The 17,692-nt window shown below is 39.9% G+C and overlaps 1 long non-coding RNA gene across 1 annotated transcript; it reads left to right on the top strand.

Annotated features, from left to right (window-relative positions):
* Positions 1–2,694: 2,694 nt before the first annotated feature.
* LOC148141870 (uncharacterized) lies at positions 2,695–4,164 on the top strand. The gene is made up of 3 exons (XR_015752239.1): positions 2,695–2,794; positions 3,062–3,196; positions 3,762–4,164. It is a non-coding gene; the product is annotated as an uncharacterized LOC148141870 (long non-coding RNA).
* The last annotated feature ends 13,528 nt before the right edge of the window (positions 4,165–17,692 follow it).

Genomic DNA, 17,692 nt, shown 5'->3' with positions numbered 1-17,692 from the left:
CTTCCTGTTAGCTAACCAATCCTTTTTCCATACTAACATTTTACCCAACAACATGTGCCCCTAATTTGTGCAGCAAACTTTGGTGTGATTATTTATCAAATGCCTTTGGAAATTCAAGTACTGCCAGTTCCCCCTTACACTGTGAGTGTTACTTCATCAAAGGACACTAATTGATTAATTAAACACAGCTTCTTTCCACATCTGCCTGATGCAATTATGATTTTCTCATAACTGTAGCACTTACCCCATGACCAATGTTAGTTTTCCGCTTTATTCCTATGTTCTTTCTTGAATACAAATGCTACATTTTAGTATTTGCAAATCTACTTGGGTTTTATCCAGATTTTAAGGAATTTTGAAGGTAATTAGCAATGCATTTACTAGCTGAACCACCACCATCTGGTCATGAGGTTTACCAACCTTAAGATTCATTAGATTTCCTTCCAACCTTTCTCGGATGATGACAATTGTTTTCAGTTCACTTCTCCATATCACTTCTTGATTTACAATTATCATTGGGAAGTTCTCTATGCATCATAACAAAATATAACATAAATATTTTGTTTATAACAAAATCATAAATCAATCAAAAAAGAACATTCCTGTGATTTTGCTACAACCAAAAGAGCAGGAATTGACTCCTGCTTCTTTTTGTCTTTTATTCCTTTCATAACCTTTTAGCTTTTAAAGTAATATCTTGGAGACACCTTACAGTTCCTCCATTTCTCAATCTTCTCAATGCCTTCTATTATTCCTCTCATTCTCCCTGAAGAAACTGTATACATTACATGGTTAACCATAGTTTTAGTAATGTGACTCATAAGAAAGTTCAGAATAACAGTTAGCCATTCTACTCATTTATCCTAACCTACCATTTTGTTAAACAATTCTTGTGAGTTTTTAATTTGTAGTTTGTGTTGATATCGACAAGAGCGGTTACCTTTACCCTAAGCTCCTTGTTACAGATCAGCAACCCCAGCTGGAGGTGTATTTTTAAGCAGTCGGAGTTCAATCAGGATCAGGAACAGATTGCATTCACCCAGTTGATCTACAATCAGCTATGGCCAAATCTAATAAGTAAGCAGTGGCTGTCTGGATACCCATGAAACATCTTCTCGTGCTTCAGTTCTTTTAAACTTAACAACTCTAGACTTGATTGTAGGTCAGAATTTTAACGACTAAAGGGTGTGAGTTTAGTTATATATGCCAGTTACAGCCTCAAGGGAGTTGTCTAGATGGTCCCATACATGGTCCCATACATCTCAAAGTATAACTTGAATTGGTTAGCAAGCGCATGGGAAACCCTGATAGGGAAGTAATTAAGATATTTGAATCACCAAATAACTGAAAATTTCTTCCAAATTTAACAGCCAGCATAAGGGTTTCCTGATTTGAACAGAACAGAGTAGGTATACAATAGGAGAACTTACATCTTGAAACTGATGGAAAATGTCATCTACCCTTCTTGAGCTCCTCACCTGTTGTGGCACCGTAACCTGTTTTGAAGGACCACACTCTGCCATCAGACATTGCATCTAAAACATTATGTTTGAGTTCCAATCCCATGGCAAGTCCCACTTTAATTGTTTATATGTCCCGATCAGTTGTCAACACCCCTACTGTGTGCAGGTCTGTTCTCCAATCAGCCAGCACAGAGAAACCACCTTTTTGGAAGTTCATCAACCACCTTCCGTATAGATTAGAGTGGGGTGCTGGAAAAGCACAGCAGGTCGGGCAGCATCCGAGAAGCAGGAAATATCGACATTTCGGGCAAAAGCCCTTCATCAGGAATGATGACTTCTGCCAACCACCTTCAGTCGTCATTCTCTTCACCATCAGTACATAATGACTGCAGTGTGCACCATCTACAAGGTGCAGTGCAGCAAACTGATAAGCCTCCTTTGGCAGCACCTGATCATTACAATGGAGAGTAACAAAGCCAACATAATGCAAGGAACATTACCAAGTGTAAAATCCTCCACGCTCCCCTGTCATGGCAAACTGTGCACCAGCATGACTTGTAACTATATCGCTGTTCCTACATTATCATTGGATCAAAATCCCTGAGTATGCCTTCCTCAAAGCATTGTATATCTGCATCACATTCTTCAGTACAGGAACATGGTTCACCTCTAGCTACCCAAGGGCAGTTAGGAGTGGGGGTCTATATCCCAGCCTTGTCAGTAATATTCATATCCCACAAATGAATTAAAAAATAAAGCTCCTGAACCGAGAGAAATGAATCTGTATGTGATTTGCGAAAAACATCAAAAAGCTTAGTTTGAACACATTTGTTTATGATTTACATAATATATTACAGCCTTTCTGAAGGTAACAGTGATTTCATAAGGTCATAAAACAAAGAAAAAGTAAGAAACTAAAAGATTACTCAAACGCATAATCCAACATAAGAAGCTGCCAAAAAGAACAAAGAGGGAATTCCACTGTTTTATATCATTATTGGGAAAATTTCTGCTTATTTTCCTAAAACAATTACGATTACTGATGGAAGATAATTGTACTCATTTTTAAAGGTTTTGGTTCTGTCTCTCATAATAGCTCCTGTTTGCTGCTCATCACTTGTAAATGTTCATTCTATCTTTATCCTATATTCTTCATTCTAGGTGCTAATCAATTAATCCATAATCCTGGTGTTATCTGAAATGTGAGACCTGAGTATTTTAGAAAGCAGGAGGAGGTTCATGTAAAACAAATATGTTTTTACATTACCTGAGTGACTACACTTCAATGAACTTCACTGACTGAAGAACACTTTGGAATGAGGTTATGAAAGGTACCATATAATTCTAAGTGTTTTTTTTTAATTTTCAGAAATCTGTAGGGCTGAATGGCTGGGGTCTGTGCTTAAACTTATTTTAGATAAACTTAGATCGAAACAAGGACAAACTAAAATGACTTCAATTGGTAGCAGGATCTGCTGCTGAGGAATTTTGTAGTAACATGCTAACATGTACGAGTTAATATGGTATAACTTTTGACTTCAATAACTAACATTAGTATTTGCATGAGGTTCAAGCTTTTTTTCTTTCTTCTTTTACAGAATGTAGGTGTCACTGGCATGGAAAATACCTGTTGCCCATTTTTAATTGCACTTGAATTGAATGAGTCATTTCAGAGGGCAGCGAAGAATCAGTCACATTTCTGTGGATCTGGAGTCACACGTAGGCCAGATCAAGTAAGAATGTCAGATTTCCTCTTCTAAAAGACATTAATGAATGAGGCCAGTTTATTTATTAATCACTGATGATTTCACAATCACCATTACTGAGACCAGGTATTTTTTATACTCCAGATTTATTTGTTTAACTTAAATTCCACCAACTGTCATGATGGATCTGAACACATGGGCCTAGACCATTAGCCTAAGATTTCTGGATTACTAATCTAGCAGCTTTACCATTAGGTCACCATCAAATGATGAACTTTAGTTCTGTACGAAGCAGGAAATGTATCTGAGCATGGAGTAGACAAAATCAATCTAATAAATAAACAGATTGCACTTAGCTTATTTCCATAGCGACAAATACTTGAAGACAAAGAGCACTTTGAACATTTTTTTAATGCTTCCATCTGAAGATTTCAGTTCCACTTTTGGCAGCAGTGTTGACATTAACCATTCTGAGTTCAGGCTAAGACTAGAAGCTTAAGATTCAAAACTAAAAACAATATATTTAATGGCACATATTGAGAATGATAGTTTCTGTTATAATTTTTGACTCCTCCTGTATTTTGCTAAACAGTTACAAAGAAACCTGTGGTAGATTTCTGTGGATCGAGGTGAATGAAGAATGTAAGCTGAGATGGAGGTGAGGTGTGATACACTACAACATTGGATGAATGGACACCACACAACAATCCCCAGACAGGAATGTTCCCTCCTAGCCTGGGAACACATAGTGATCAAAGACATTCAGCCTCAGATCTTCAGGTAAGCATCTTCTAAGGTGGTCGTTGAGATACACAACAACGCAGAATTGCCGAACAGAAACTGATAGCCAATTCCACACCCATGAAGACAGCCTGAACCATGATCATGGATTCATGTCATGCTACATGTAACCTCACCATACTGTTCGATATCTGTAAAACCTCCTTACTGTCCTGTTTGACACCATCATCTTGATACATTGTTATGATATCTCTACCTTGATTGGTTTGTGCAGTTTTGGAATACTTAATTACTTTGGTTAGACCTTCGGCATGTGATTCTTATACCTATATGTTATTCCAGTCATTTGGTTTGTCTCCAGCACCACCTTATTTTTAATTATCTCTCTGCCTTATTTAGTTGAGTTATAGGTCATCCCTCCACTTGTTATTCAGCCATTGACATTTTACCCAAACCATGTGACACTCTTGATCAACTGCAGAGATTTATTATTCAACCTGCCGACACTCCACCCACACCATTTGTATGATCTTTTGATCTCTCTGCCCATTGATCTTTCTGCCTATAAATTCTGTGCCTGTGTGCTTCTCTCTCACTCACCTGACCAAGGGGCAATGCTTTGAAAGCTTGTGATTCTAAATAAACCCGTTGGACCTGTTGTCATGTGACTTCTGGCTTTGTCCACCCCCGTCCAATACTGGTACCTCCACATTAAGAGTAAGAAGTAATGTGAATGATGGTGTTGGATGAAGGCCAGACTATAATGTTGTAAAACAAAAAATATATGAAACAATTTGTAATTATTGTGTTTCTTTAAACTTCCTGCATATTACAATAATTTTTACGTTGCTTCATTCTTATTAAACTGCAAAACTTGTATTTTCCTGATAAAATTGACTAATTTCAAAACTGTTTGTCTTTCTATTGAGAATAGATGTGATCCTATTGAGAATCTATTTCAAGTCGCATTGCTTCATTTCTATGCAACTATGTTGAGCACATTTCTGATCATGAAGTCCAATTTTGTCCTTACTTGAGATGCAGACACATACTTTCAGTACAGGGCATTGGACAGTAGTCTAGTGTTGAACCCATGGTAGATTTTAGTTCTCCCTAGCCCAGAAGTACTAATTAATATTATTCTAACTAAAACTAACAGTGAGTGTCTCCCCTGCATTGCCAGGTATGAGTACCCATTGAAAGTCATTCAATGGGTTAGGGCATTGCAAACCATTGAAAAAAAACGTACACTAAACTTTACTCAAGTTTGTTTTATGTTGTATACAGATGTCTTCCCACTCCCCCGTATCTGCAGGTGTTACGTTCCAAGACCTACTGTGGATGCCTGAAACCGCAGCTAGTAGCGAACCCTATTATTTTAAATGGGAAATTTACCTCCCCGGAATTATTTCTGGAATGTTCCAGGTAATACTTTTGGGCAGCAGTGAACTGCAGATAACTGAAATCGCAGAAACTGAATCCACGGATATAGGGTTTCTATGGTACACTGTTTATGAGCAGTGCAACGATACACTGAACATTTATAAATTTATTTTATTAATGGAATCACTGGCATGGCCAGCATTTGTTGCCCACGCTTGACTGCACATGCACTGAGCAGCTTGCTAGGTCATTTTAGAGGGGAGTTAGAAAGCAATCACATTGCTGTGAGTGTGCAGTCACATGTAAGCCAGACCTGGTGAGGATGGCAGATTTCCTTTTGAACCTTAGTGAATTAGAATGAGTTTTTACAGCAAGAAGTGATAGTCATGATGGTTACTGTTACTGAGACTAGCTGATTTTATATTTCAAATTAATCTTAAATTTCACTAGGTGCTAAGGTGGGATTTGAACATGGCCTGGATTTCCAATTAACTATCTCAATTACTCTGATACAACACTGAGTAGAAAATTCAGCACACCAGTACAGCACTGATTTGATTTGATTTGTGTTTGAATTTTAAATGAAACAGAAAATTAACATGTATAAAACTATCAAAATAGTAGATAAACGTTTTTGTTTTGGAATCCAGATATGATTGGCTGTGATCAAAATAGAAAGTTAAATTGTCCAATGGTTCAATAGATTAAGTAAATGAATAATTAAACTGTACAAGCCAAGAAGGCTCAGTCTGGGACTTCTGATGCGTTACCATTTGCTTGGAGAGTGGTTAACTCGGTTGGCTGGTTTGAAATGTAGAGTAATGTCAACAGTGTGAGGTCAGTTCCAGTACCAGCTAAGGTTACCATGAAGATCCTGCCTTCCAACCTCACCCCTCACCTGAGGTGTGGTGAGCCTCAGGTTAAATTCAGCACCAGTTGTGTCTCTCTCTCTCTGTCTCTCTAAAGGGAGTGTGGGACTATGGCAACTTTATGTAGTATTTGCTTGGAAAATAGAAGTTTTACTGCAGTAGATCTCAGTATTTCCAAATTGACATGGTGGGGAGTTATAAACCAAGCGATCCTATTGAAAGATAGGAAATGTGAAGAGTATTGTGGAGAGGACTGGGTTTCTCAGGATAGATTACATTACATTGTGGAAACAGGCCCTTCGGCCCAACAAGTCCACACCGACCCGCCGAAGCGCAACCCACCCATACCCCTACATTTGCCCCTTACCTAACACTACGGGCAATTTAGCAAGGCCAATTCACCTGACCTGAACATCTTTGGATTGTGGGAGGAAACCGGAGCACCCGGAGGAAACCCACGCAGACACGGGGAGAACGTGCAAACTCCACACAGTCAGTCGCCTGAGGCGGGAATTGAACCCGGGTCTCTGGCGCTGCGAGGCAGCAGTGCTAACCACTGTGCCACCGTGCCACCCACCATGCCGCCCACCAATACTCCCCACTATTAGATGTTCTGATACATTATAGGCTCAATCGTGTAAAAGTTATTTGAGAAACATACACAATTAGCAAGTTTTCGATATAGCGTTAGGGAGCAAAAGCAGCATTTAAAAACAAAAATGTTTCGTACTTATTTCAAATGAATAATTGAGGGTTGTTTTCTGAGGAACAGTTACTGGTTGTGGTTTGTGAACTGCACTGATGTTGAAAGTTCGAAATGAGAAAAGAAAGCATTTAACCCTTGCATAGCCCTGATGAACCTGAGATATTTTTGTCTTAATGTCTTTACAAAGATGTGTCAAATATTTTATTAATATCTTAATAATGTTCCATAATATTTTCAAGAAGTAATTCTTTCTCTGTTGGCCTAAGGGTAGGGCAGAAATTTTTGACTAAACTGAATAATTCTTGGCAAGGAAGCATTTAAACTGAAAGTGTTTGAGGTTTACATTGAAGAAACCACCATCCTCCATCAAATGAAATATCAATGTTTTATAGTGAAGATGCTAAGATAACACAGTTACACCTACTGTGAGAGAGATTGTAAATTGTACAAATCCACCTCAGAATCTTGAAGTTTGTTTCTTTCATCTGCATATGATTCGAATAGAATATATTCAATGACACTTGCATGTATATTTTATTCCAATATCCATCCTGCTCTCACCTTCACCTTCATCTCTGACTACTCCCTTCCCTTCCTTGAAATCTCTGTTTCCATTTCTGAGGATAGGCTGGCCACCGATATCCACTACAAACCCACCGACTCCCACAGTTATCTTGACTATACATCCTCACAGCCCCGCTTCCTGTAAAGACCCTATTCCATTCTCCCAGTTCTCCATTTCGTCCATGGGAGGTTCTCAGAAATGTCCACCCTTTTCCTCAACTGAGGATTTCCTGCCACCATGTTTGACAGGGCCCTTGGCTGTGTCTGACCCACTTAACACACTGCTCTCCCGATCGCTACTCTTCCCTCCCAAAACAGCGATAGGGTCTCCCTGGTCCTCACTTCCTACCTCATCAGCATCCACATTCAAAGGATTATTGGCCACCAATTCTGCTTCCTCCAGCAGAATGACACCACCAGGCCCATATTCCCCTCCCCTCCCTTGTTAGCCTTCTGCAGGGACTGGTCCTACCACAAATCCCCTGGTCCACTTCTCCTCCACTTCCAACAGCTCCCCCACCCCCACGGCACCTTCCCCTGCAATTGCAGCATGTGTAGCATCTGCCCAGTTACTGCCTCCCTCTTCACCCTCCAAGGTCGCAGGCACTCCTTCCAGGTGAAGCAGTGGGTTACTTGCACTTCACACGTGATTGCTTTCAGCCAAATGACTTTCACGTTTTCATGGTCCCCATTATCAGATTTTCTTTCTCTCTGGCAGACTATCATTCATCCTGTTGTCTATATAATTATGTCTTATAGTTCTCTCTCTCTCTCTCTCTGTGCTCTGTTTCCACCTACTGCCCATTTCTTCCTCTCTCCCATCTCCCATCTTCAGCTTATGTAGTATCTTTTCCTCACTGCTATCAGTTCTGAAGAAGGGCCATTGGACTTGAAACACTAACTGTGCTTTCTCTCTGTAGATGCTGCCGCACCTACTGAGTTTCTCCAGCATTTCTGGTTTTGTTTTATTTTATACATAGTAATTACAAAGTTGTAGACAAGCAAGACAACACAAAGTTCAATATCATTTTGATTCTGCTACAAGTTTGACTATTAACTGGAATACATTGGCATCTTTGCTACTGATGCCAAAAATAAGTGGAAATATGACAACCAGTTTCTCAAAGTTAGGATAAATGTTGCTTTAAAAAGTGATAAATCTTCAACAACGTTGAGACATTTTCTGAATTGATGCAATTAAATAAACAATGAGTGCAGTTTTTAGACAATAAGTGCAGTTTTCCAAAAGCATTGAGAAGACCGTAATTTGATATCTCTAGCTATCAAATCAAAACATTGCTTCTGTAACTCTCAGCTGCCCTCACTATTTCTGTTGTTGTAACTGTGTTGTTCATTCTGCTGATAGATTATAATAAAAATGTTGACCAATGTTGTCCATATTTCTTATCTGCTTTTACTTCAAAATTAATCTTCCAGCTGTTTTTGTGGACTTGGCAACTACTCAATGCTGATAATAATTTTATAACTCTTGCATTCTTTTGATTAATTCACTCATGGAACATAAGTGTCACTGACTGGCCCAGAGGAACCATTTACATAGTCTCCAGACTATTATATCGGAGCCTGGATTAATCCAGATCATCATCTCTGTCCTGAATTGGCAACCATTCCGTAGAGTTGAGAGTGTGGTGCTGGAAAAGCACAGCAGGTCAGGAAGCATCTGAGGAGAAGGAGAATTGACATTTTGGGCAAAAGCCCTTCATCAGGAATGAGACTGGGAGCCCAGGGGGTGGAGAGATAAATGGGAGGGGGTGGGGCTGGGGAGAAGGTAGCTGACAATGTGATAGGTGGATGGAGCTGAGGTAATGGTGATAGCCTTTCAAATGAGGAAGCTCCAATTCAGTGGTGAGTTAGTCAATGTATTGGAAAGTAACTTAACGGAGTTGAATTCGCTTCTGTGCTGCAAGGCAAGAGACAGGTGGAAATCTAAACAACCAGGGTTCTGCTCCTGATCACTTTGCAGTTAACTCTAATGGGGAAAAGAATCATTTATATATGTTGCTGGCAGTTGAACGTGACTTGGCTTCGATGCTTTGCATGGATGAATAGTCAGGAATACATACCTTGACTGCATCAATGAAAAGTATGCACGAGGTTAGCAGCAATAAAACTGTCAGGCAGTGCAGTTTAGAAAGCAAGAGCAAATAGTCAGTTCTGGACACATTATTTCTGAGATTGTTTCATCACATAAGTTTCAATGTCAAAGTCAACAGAAAATGGACTGTTTCTTGGTTTGGACCACAGGATGGTTCAACTCCTGACTGGGTTCAATGGAATTTGGCAAATGATGTGAGAATAATTAATTGGCTAAAACATTGCAATTCTCTTGGGTAATTATTCTCTGGATACCACTGCTGCATTTTTTGAGTGGAAGCCTGATTAAGCACACACCCAGTAACCATTCAAAATCGGAGGTGGTTACAGAGAGTGGTGAACTCGCCTCGGACAATCACAAAAGCCAACCTCCCATCTATAGAATCCATCTACCAGGCCCGCTGTCAGGGAAAGGGCGCCAGCATTCTTAAAGATCCATCTCACCTTGGCAATGTTTTTCTACAACCTCTACCATCGGGGAGAAGGTACAAAAGCCTGAACACGTGCACCAGCCTGTTCCGAAACAGTTTCTATCTTACTGTTGTTAGAATACTGAATGGACTCACAAACTCTTAACATTCGCCTGTACCTGTGTTTTGTTTTTGCCGCTGTTTACCTATTATTTACTTATCTATGCTACTTAACTCTGTGATCTGCCTGTATTGCTCGTAAGACAAAGCTTTTACACTGTGCCTCGATACATGTGACAATAAATTCAATTCAATTCAATTCAAATTCAATTCAATATATAGTTTCTTTGGTTTACAGATTGGGCAGAAGACCTGCCCAGAAACCTTTTGGTTCCCCCAAAAAATGTGAACTAAAGCTGCCTAAGGTCCTAATTTAAAGTGACAGATGAAAACAAATTACTTTCATTCAGCCAATGGTTAATGTTTCATGACATATTTTCTCAATAATGGTTATGCACTATTAATTTGCAAAGAATTCTTAATGCATAATAATTTGCCTTACAAGCTTTAAATATGTTAATCTTAGTTTACTCTTCAATTCCTTAATAATTTTCCCTATCTTGTACAGTGATAGACCATGGGGAAAATGTTTATGAAATGGGGAAAGAATAGAACGGCATAGAATTGAATTGAGCGGCACGGTGGCACAGTGGTTAGCACTGTTGCCTCACAGCACCAGAGACCCGGGTTCAATTCCTGCCTCAGGCGACTGACTGTGTGGAGTTTGCACGTTCTCCCCGTGTCTGCGTGGGTTTCCTCCGGGTGCTCCGGTTTCCTCCCACAGTCCAAAGATGTGCAGGTAAGGTGAATTGGCCATGCTAAATTGCCCGTAGTGTTAGGTAAGGGGTAAAATGTAGGGGTATGGGTGGGTGGTGGGTGGGTGTGGACTTGTTGGGCCGAAGGGTCTGTTTCCACACTGGAATGTAATCTAATCCAGAACCATCTTCGCCAATATCACAGAGAAACTGACTCCACTAACTCCTTTCAGGTTTTCAGCAGCACAGCATGTTCTTAAGTAAGAATGGCTACTATCATATTTCTGTGATTCCACAAAGCCTGTCTACTATTTACATGGCACAATACAGGAGTGTGCTAGAATATTGACTGAATGATTGCAGCTCCATCAAGAGATTCCAACTTAAGAGAGTTGGATAAAAGGATAAAAACAGCTTGTTTGATTAGCAACCCAACTGCCATTTCAATATTTACTCCCTTCAACACCCACACACAATGACAGTGTTGCATACAATCTACAACATGCATTGCAAGGTTCATCATAGCATAGTGTTGGTATGGTGTGAGTTTCATTCAAGATCATGAGTGCCAATTCAACAGTGTTGGTGTCCTGGCCCCTTGCATCTTATTAAATGTCCTGTCCTCATTGGATCAGTTCTTTGAGGAAAGATCTTGATTTGTTTTTCCACAAAGTCAGCAAGTTTGCCCAATGGGCTGCATCTATGAAAGTAATGGATCTTGTTAAAAAATAATGATTGAGATCTGCTATGGCCAGCATTTATTATCCACTGCTTATTGCCTTGAGAGGATGATACCAGGCTATTTTCTTGAATCTCTGCCATCTGTCTGGCAATGGTACATTTGCAAGGCTTTACAATGCAAAGCTCTAGGATTTTCAAACAGAGTAAGAAACATTGCCCATGTCAGCCTGGTGTGTGACTTGGGAAAGAAGATGAGGATGCTGATGTTCCTATAAACATAGAAGATAGAACATTTAACATTACAGCGCATTGCAGGCCCTTCAGCCCTCGATGTTACACCGATCTGTGAAACCAATCTGAAGCCCATCTAACCTACATTATTCCATTTTGTCCATATACCGATTCAATGACCATTTAAATGCTGTTAAAGTTGGCGAGTCTACTATTGTTGCACGCCCCTACTATTCTCTGAGTAAAGAAACTAGCCGTGACAACTGTCATAGAATCACAGAGTCATAGAGATGTACGGCATGGAAACAGACCCTTTGGTCCAACTCGTCCATGCTGACCAGATATCTCAACCCAACCTAGTCCCACCTGCCAACACCCAGCCCATATCCCTCCAGCCATGTGGTGAGTGGATGATTAACAAGTCCTTGCTTTTACTTTTAGCTTTTGCAGTGTACAGGTATAGCACTGTTATTCTAAGCCTCTGGTTGTGCTGACAGATTGCTTTCCAAGGATTGCAACAACAAACAAGTGGTCAGTGTAGTGATACTATCACAAAAGACTTCTCAATCAACCTTGTGTTGGAATGCACTATATATGTGATTTAGTGTATGGCCGCAGGTGTAAATGAGAGGCATGCATAGTAACTCAGGGTGGTCTGTAACATCAGCTTCATTCAGTGACTAACCGCTATTATAGTCAAGAATGGCTTGGAATACCTTCATCAAACATTAATCAGTTCTGAACCTATCTCCACCTATTATCGTCTCTGCAATGCCATCATGCCATATGAACTATTAACCCTCTCACGTATGAGGTTGAGGGTTTTAAGTTGAATGATTCCAATGAAAGACACCACCTTGCATTTGCTTCCCATCCCACTTCTCCCCTGACCCCGTGACCCCAATCTGCAATGCCCCTCCAACATGTTACTTACCTGTGACTTGGATCATACTGAGACTCTGGAAGGTTTCCTCCCGACTGGAGCCCCAGCCTCAGTGCAGCTGCTGAGTGCAAGAGCTGCTGGCCTTGGATTGTCCAAGAGCTCTCTGGTTGGAACGTCCATCTCTAGGGTTTAATTCCAGAAGGGCGTTATTCACCAATAGCATTGCTTCTGCCTGAATGTTGGGTCATGTCACTGACCTTCCTGAAAACAGCCACTCTTGGTCTCTCGCCAGCTCTCTGGCCAGCTGGTGAGAACCCTGACACTGCTATGGGGCAAGTGCTAGAGACTCGATGGACTAAAGAGCCTTTTCTGTACTCTATTATCTATGGCAATGAGATTCTGCCCATTGAGGGGCATTTACAGTAAACTACTAGATTATAAAATTCGAACATTGTACAACTGAGTTCAAAGCTTTAACCTTCCAAAAGGTTAACCCTCTAACCTTGTTGGGTTAGAGATTACGTATTGGACAGAAGGCATTCACTCCACATTTACATTTAAAACTGGAAGAATTTTAATCCTGACTGCAGGAACATTTTGTTCACAAAAATGTAATTAGATTGAATTACATTATTTTTATAGGCAAAACCATTTGTTAGTGCAAATATGCCAAGATTTCAGTCATAAATTACAGAGTTACTATACATAGTTAGCCAGGAAAGAACTCTATGAAAGATTGGCATTGACTAACAAACAGCATATGTGCAGCAGATGCCTTTCCAACATTTGGATGCATATGTAGTCACGTACCTGGTTGGCTGGGTTTACCTTGCAAGAATGTGCATAGTGTAAGGACCAAACTTTTGTCTCCTGTTCTGTTGTCCTCAAAGTGTGTGTGGTCAGTAAGTCAATTTCTCACACATTCCAATTTTACTTGTACACATTTACCATCAAGTGAGGAGCCGTGAATCAGCGCCTCACGTTTTAACTTCTTTAGTCGGACACAAACAATATTAAATGAAGGGACCACAGAAAGTGCAGCTGAGTCTTTTATCTCCAAGATGTGAAATTTATCATATGGGTAAATCAAACAGGAGATTGACTGATTTCAGTCTCTTTAAATTTGTTCATTCAATTTGCACTCCTTCTCATTCATTGATGGCTTCACAAAGCATGGCTCTAACAGTGGGTCAGGTGACACTAAGGCGATTTTTAAGTTTTTGTTTTTCCCTCTTTAGCACCATTTTGGTTCACAAAAAGCTTCCAGATATTTAGATTAGAGGATGAAAAACAAAAACTGATAGTTCATATTTTGCCATTGCCGTAACATTACAAACAACAACATTTCATCAACAGTCTACAAACTTGGTTATAGAGTCATAGAGTCATACAGCACAGAAACAGACCCTTCGGTCCAACCAGTGCACGCCAACTATGTTCCCAAACTAAGCTAGTCCCATCACATCTGCCTTCATTTGGTCCACATCCCTTTAAATCTTTCCTGTTCATGAACTTATTCAAATGTCTTTTAAATGATGTACCTGTACCTGCATCCACCGCTTTCTCTGGTAGTTCATTCCACACATGAACCATAGTGTGTCAAAAAGTTGCCCCTCATGTCCTTTTTAAAATCTTTCTCCTCTCACCTTAAAAAATATACCCCCCCAGTTTTGAACTCCACCACCCTACAGAAAAGACTCTTGTCATTCACCTTACCTACGCCCCTCATGATGTTATAAACCTCAATAAGGTTTAACCTCCTCAACCTCCAGTGAAAAAAAGTCCCAGTCTTTCCAATTGATTATTATATCTCAAACCCTTCTTTCCTGGCAACATCCTGGTAAATCTTTTCTGAAATCTCTCTAGTTTAATAATATCCTTCCTATAACAGGGCAACCATAACTGCACACAGTACCCCAGAAGAGGCCTTACCAATGTCCTGCACAACCTCAACATGACATCCCAACAAGGTCTGAGCAATGAAGGCAACTGTGCTAAATGCCTTCTTAACTACCTTGTCTAGGCAAAAGTGAGGACTGCAGATGCTGGAAACCAGAGTTTAGATCAGAGTGGTGCTGGAAAAGCACAGCAGGGCAGGCAGCATCTGAGGAGCAGGAAAATCGACATTTTGGGCAAAAGTCCTTTATCAGGAATAGAGACAGGAAGCCTCCAGGGTGGAGTGATTAATGGGGGTGGGGGTGGGGAGCCCCAACCAGGGCTCTACCATTAATTGTAAAAATCCTGTCCATGTTTGCTTTACCAAAATGCAATACCTCTCATTTCTCCAAATTAAACTTCATCTGTCACTTCTCAGCCCATGAACCCAATTGATAAAGATCTCCTTATAATCTTTTCTTCACTGTCCACTATGCCACCAATTTTGCAAACTTACTAACCATGCCTTCTATATTCTCATCCAAATCATTTATTGAAATGACAAACAGAGTACCAATCCCTGTGGAACATCACTGGTCACAGGCCTCCAGTCTGAAAATTAACCCTCCACCACCATTCTCTGTCTTCTACAATCAAATCAATTTTGTATCCAATTAACTTTACTAATTAGTCTTTTGAAGTCCTTTAAGTACCAAAGACAAGCTTCAGAAAATTGCTGCAACATGTGTAATAGAAACAGAATTATTACTCCTAATGGTGGCTATTGACTTTTAAATGGTTGTGTTCCTTCCCAACATCTTTTTACGAATTCAAGCTTTCAGGTCCAGACCCAGTGTTGGCTGCAAGCTCATGTACCTGCAGTTCAATGTCTGACAGACAACGACCACAGGAAACCTCACACATCAGAGTTCAAGCAAAGCAGCAGGTGCTGGGTTTTAGCACAAGAGCAGAAAATCTGCCCTCAAAGTCTGTAAAGAAGGAAATGTATAGTTTGTTCTTCTATATAGTTGTATTAGATATCATTATGTTGTGTACTTGTCGCTATGCTAATACAGAGCTTGACTATTTTAATGTCCTTTTAGAATTAATTTTACAAACTGTGCTTTCATTCAGCAAACACTACAATATTGACATACTTTGATTAATGGATTGTCATAATCCCCCAAACATTGTGAGAAATGTCTGTAATTGAAAATGATTGTTGAAACGAGTGTGTAGAAATTCTTTTAAATTATATTTAATAAAAGAATACTTAATATATTGGCCTCATCAAGAAAGTGAATATATCTTCCGGTTACAATTGAACATGTGAAAATTTACTAATAGGTTTCTATGCTGCAACACTGACACCCATCGCAACAACAGCTGGCACAAATTCCAGAACCCAGGAATTGACTATTTTATAAACTGGGCAATGTCTACATCACAAAAACACTTACTCTTTTCTCAATCAGTGATCAATAAATTATTATTATTCCAGAAGACCAAAAAACATTCATTTTCAATTGATTTTTAAAAATAAAAACACTTCTTCAAATCTTACAAAATGTGTTAGGGAACAAAAGAGCTTGAGAAAAGAATAGCATGCTTTGTTAAAAAGATGGCACGCCTTAGAATAATGATCCCATTCAAAGCTTGTGGAAGTAGGTGCTGGAAGGGAAGGATAAGCCAAGACACATACTTTGTTTTATGTTACCTGGATATGTTGTTCTGACACCGGTCATTTGGAGAAGAATGCCCTTCATGTTTCTTAATGTTGCTGCGACTCAATAAGTAAAGAATCATAAAACAATCGGACTTGATTGGCACCTGAGCTACCACCTTCAGTATTCAAATCCTCCACTGACAATGTTGCACAGTGTGTACCCACGTACAAGATTCACTCCTCACCAAAGCTCCTTCCTCAGTCACTTCCAAAGCATCAACCTCTATCACCAGAAGGAGAGAGGAATCAGATGCTTGGGAATGCCACCATCTCAATGTTCCCCTTCAAACCAACACCATCCCAACTTGAAGCTATATCACTATTCCTCAGTATCACTGGGTCAAAATCCTGGAATCCCTATCTAACAGTAGTATACACCCTGACTGAAACAATTAAAGAAGACAGCTCACTGCTAACTTCTTCAGGACAATTAGGTATGTTAATAAATGGCAGTCTAGCCAATGATATCCAGAACTCATCAATGAATAAAACAAAACTACTTTTTTCCAGGAAGCATAAATTAAGATTGATAATAATTACCACCAATACCACCAATACACAACACCATCAATACACAATACCACCAATACACAACACCACCATTACATAACACCACCATTACACAACACCACCAATACACAACACCACCAATACACAACACCACCAATACACAATACCACCAATACACAACACCATCAATACACAATGCTACCAATGCACAATACCACCAGTACACAACACCACCAATACACACCACCAACGCATAATACCACCAATACTCAACACCACCAGTACAGAACACCACCAGTACAGAACACCACCAATACACAACACCACCAATACAGAACAACACTAATACGCAACACCACCAATACAGAACACCACCAATACACAAAACCACCAGTACACAACACCACCAATACAGAACATCATCAACACTACCAATAGACAACACCACCAAGATTTGGGGAAGCTGGGGTTAGGCTGGGGTGAACAAAGTTAAAACTCAAGCTAGTGCTCCAAATAAACCTGTTGGACTATAACCTGGTGCTGTGTGATTTTTAACTTTGTCAACACCACCAGTACACAACACCACCAGTCGTCTCTTCCTGATGGGAGAGCAGCCCTATGGTCCTCTGTGACTATTGCAGATTCACCTTTACTTTTGAAGTAGTGGGGAATGTACAGTGCTTTACATTAAATCAGTGTTCATCAATCGTCTTAAGCACAAGATCACCTTTTGAATTTAAGTGAAAGCCAGGATCTCCTCAAACCAAATATAAAATGAATAGCTTATTTTTAGTGCTATATAAATTTAAACCAAGTATGTACAATTGTTTATTTTAACCTCGAATCACCCTCACTGTGACACCTGTCGCTGTGCATTATCTGGCAGTGCCTTGCAGTCGGGGTTGTAGTTTGAGTCTGATAGTCATATAAAGTCCATCAAATGGGGATCTAAGAGACAAGTGCAATACTTGGACTTGATTATCTTTGTTTTGGAGAACAGAGGTATGTGGAGTC

This window comes from Chiloscyllium plagiosum, unplaced genomic scaffold (assembly GCF_037043375.1).
Source record: "Chiloscyllium plagiosum isolate Xiang-an unplaced genomic scaffold, Cpla_swu_hap1 HiC_scaffold_31, whole genome shotgun sequence".
Classification (NCBI taxonomy): domain Eukaryota; kingdom Metazoa; phylum Chordata; class Chondrichthyes; order Orectolobiformes; family Hemiscylliidae; genus Chiloscyllium; species Chiloscyllium plagiosum.
Note: the sequence above shows the minus strand (reverse complement) of the source record. Positions and strands in the feature narration are given on the sequence as shown.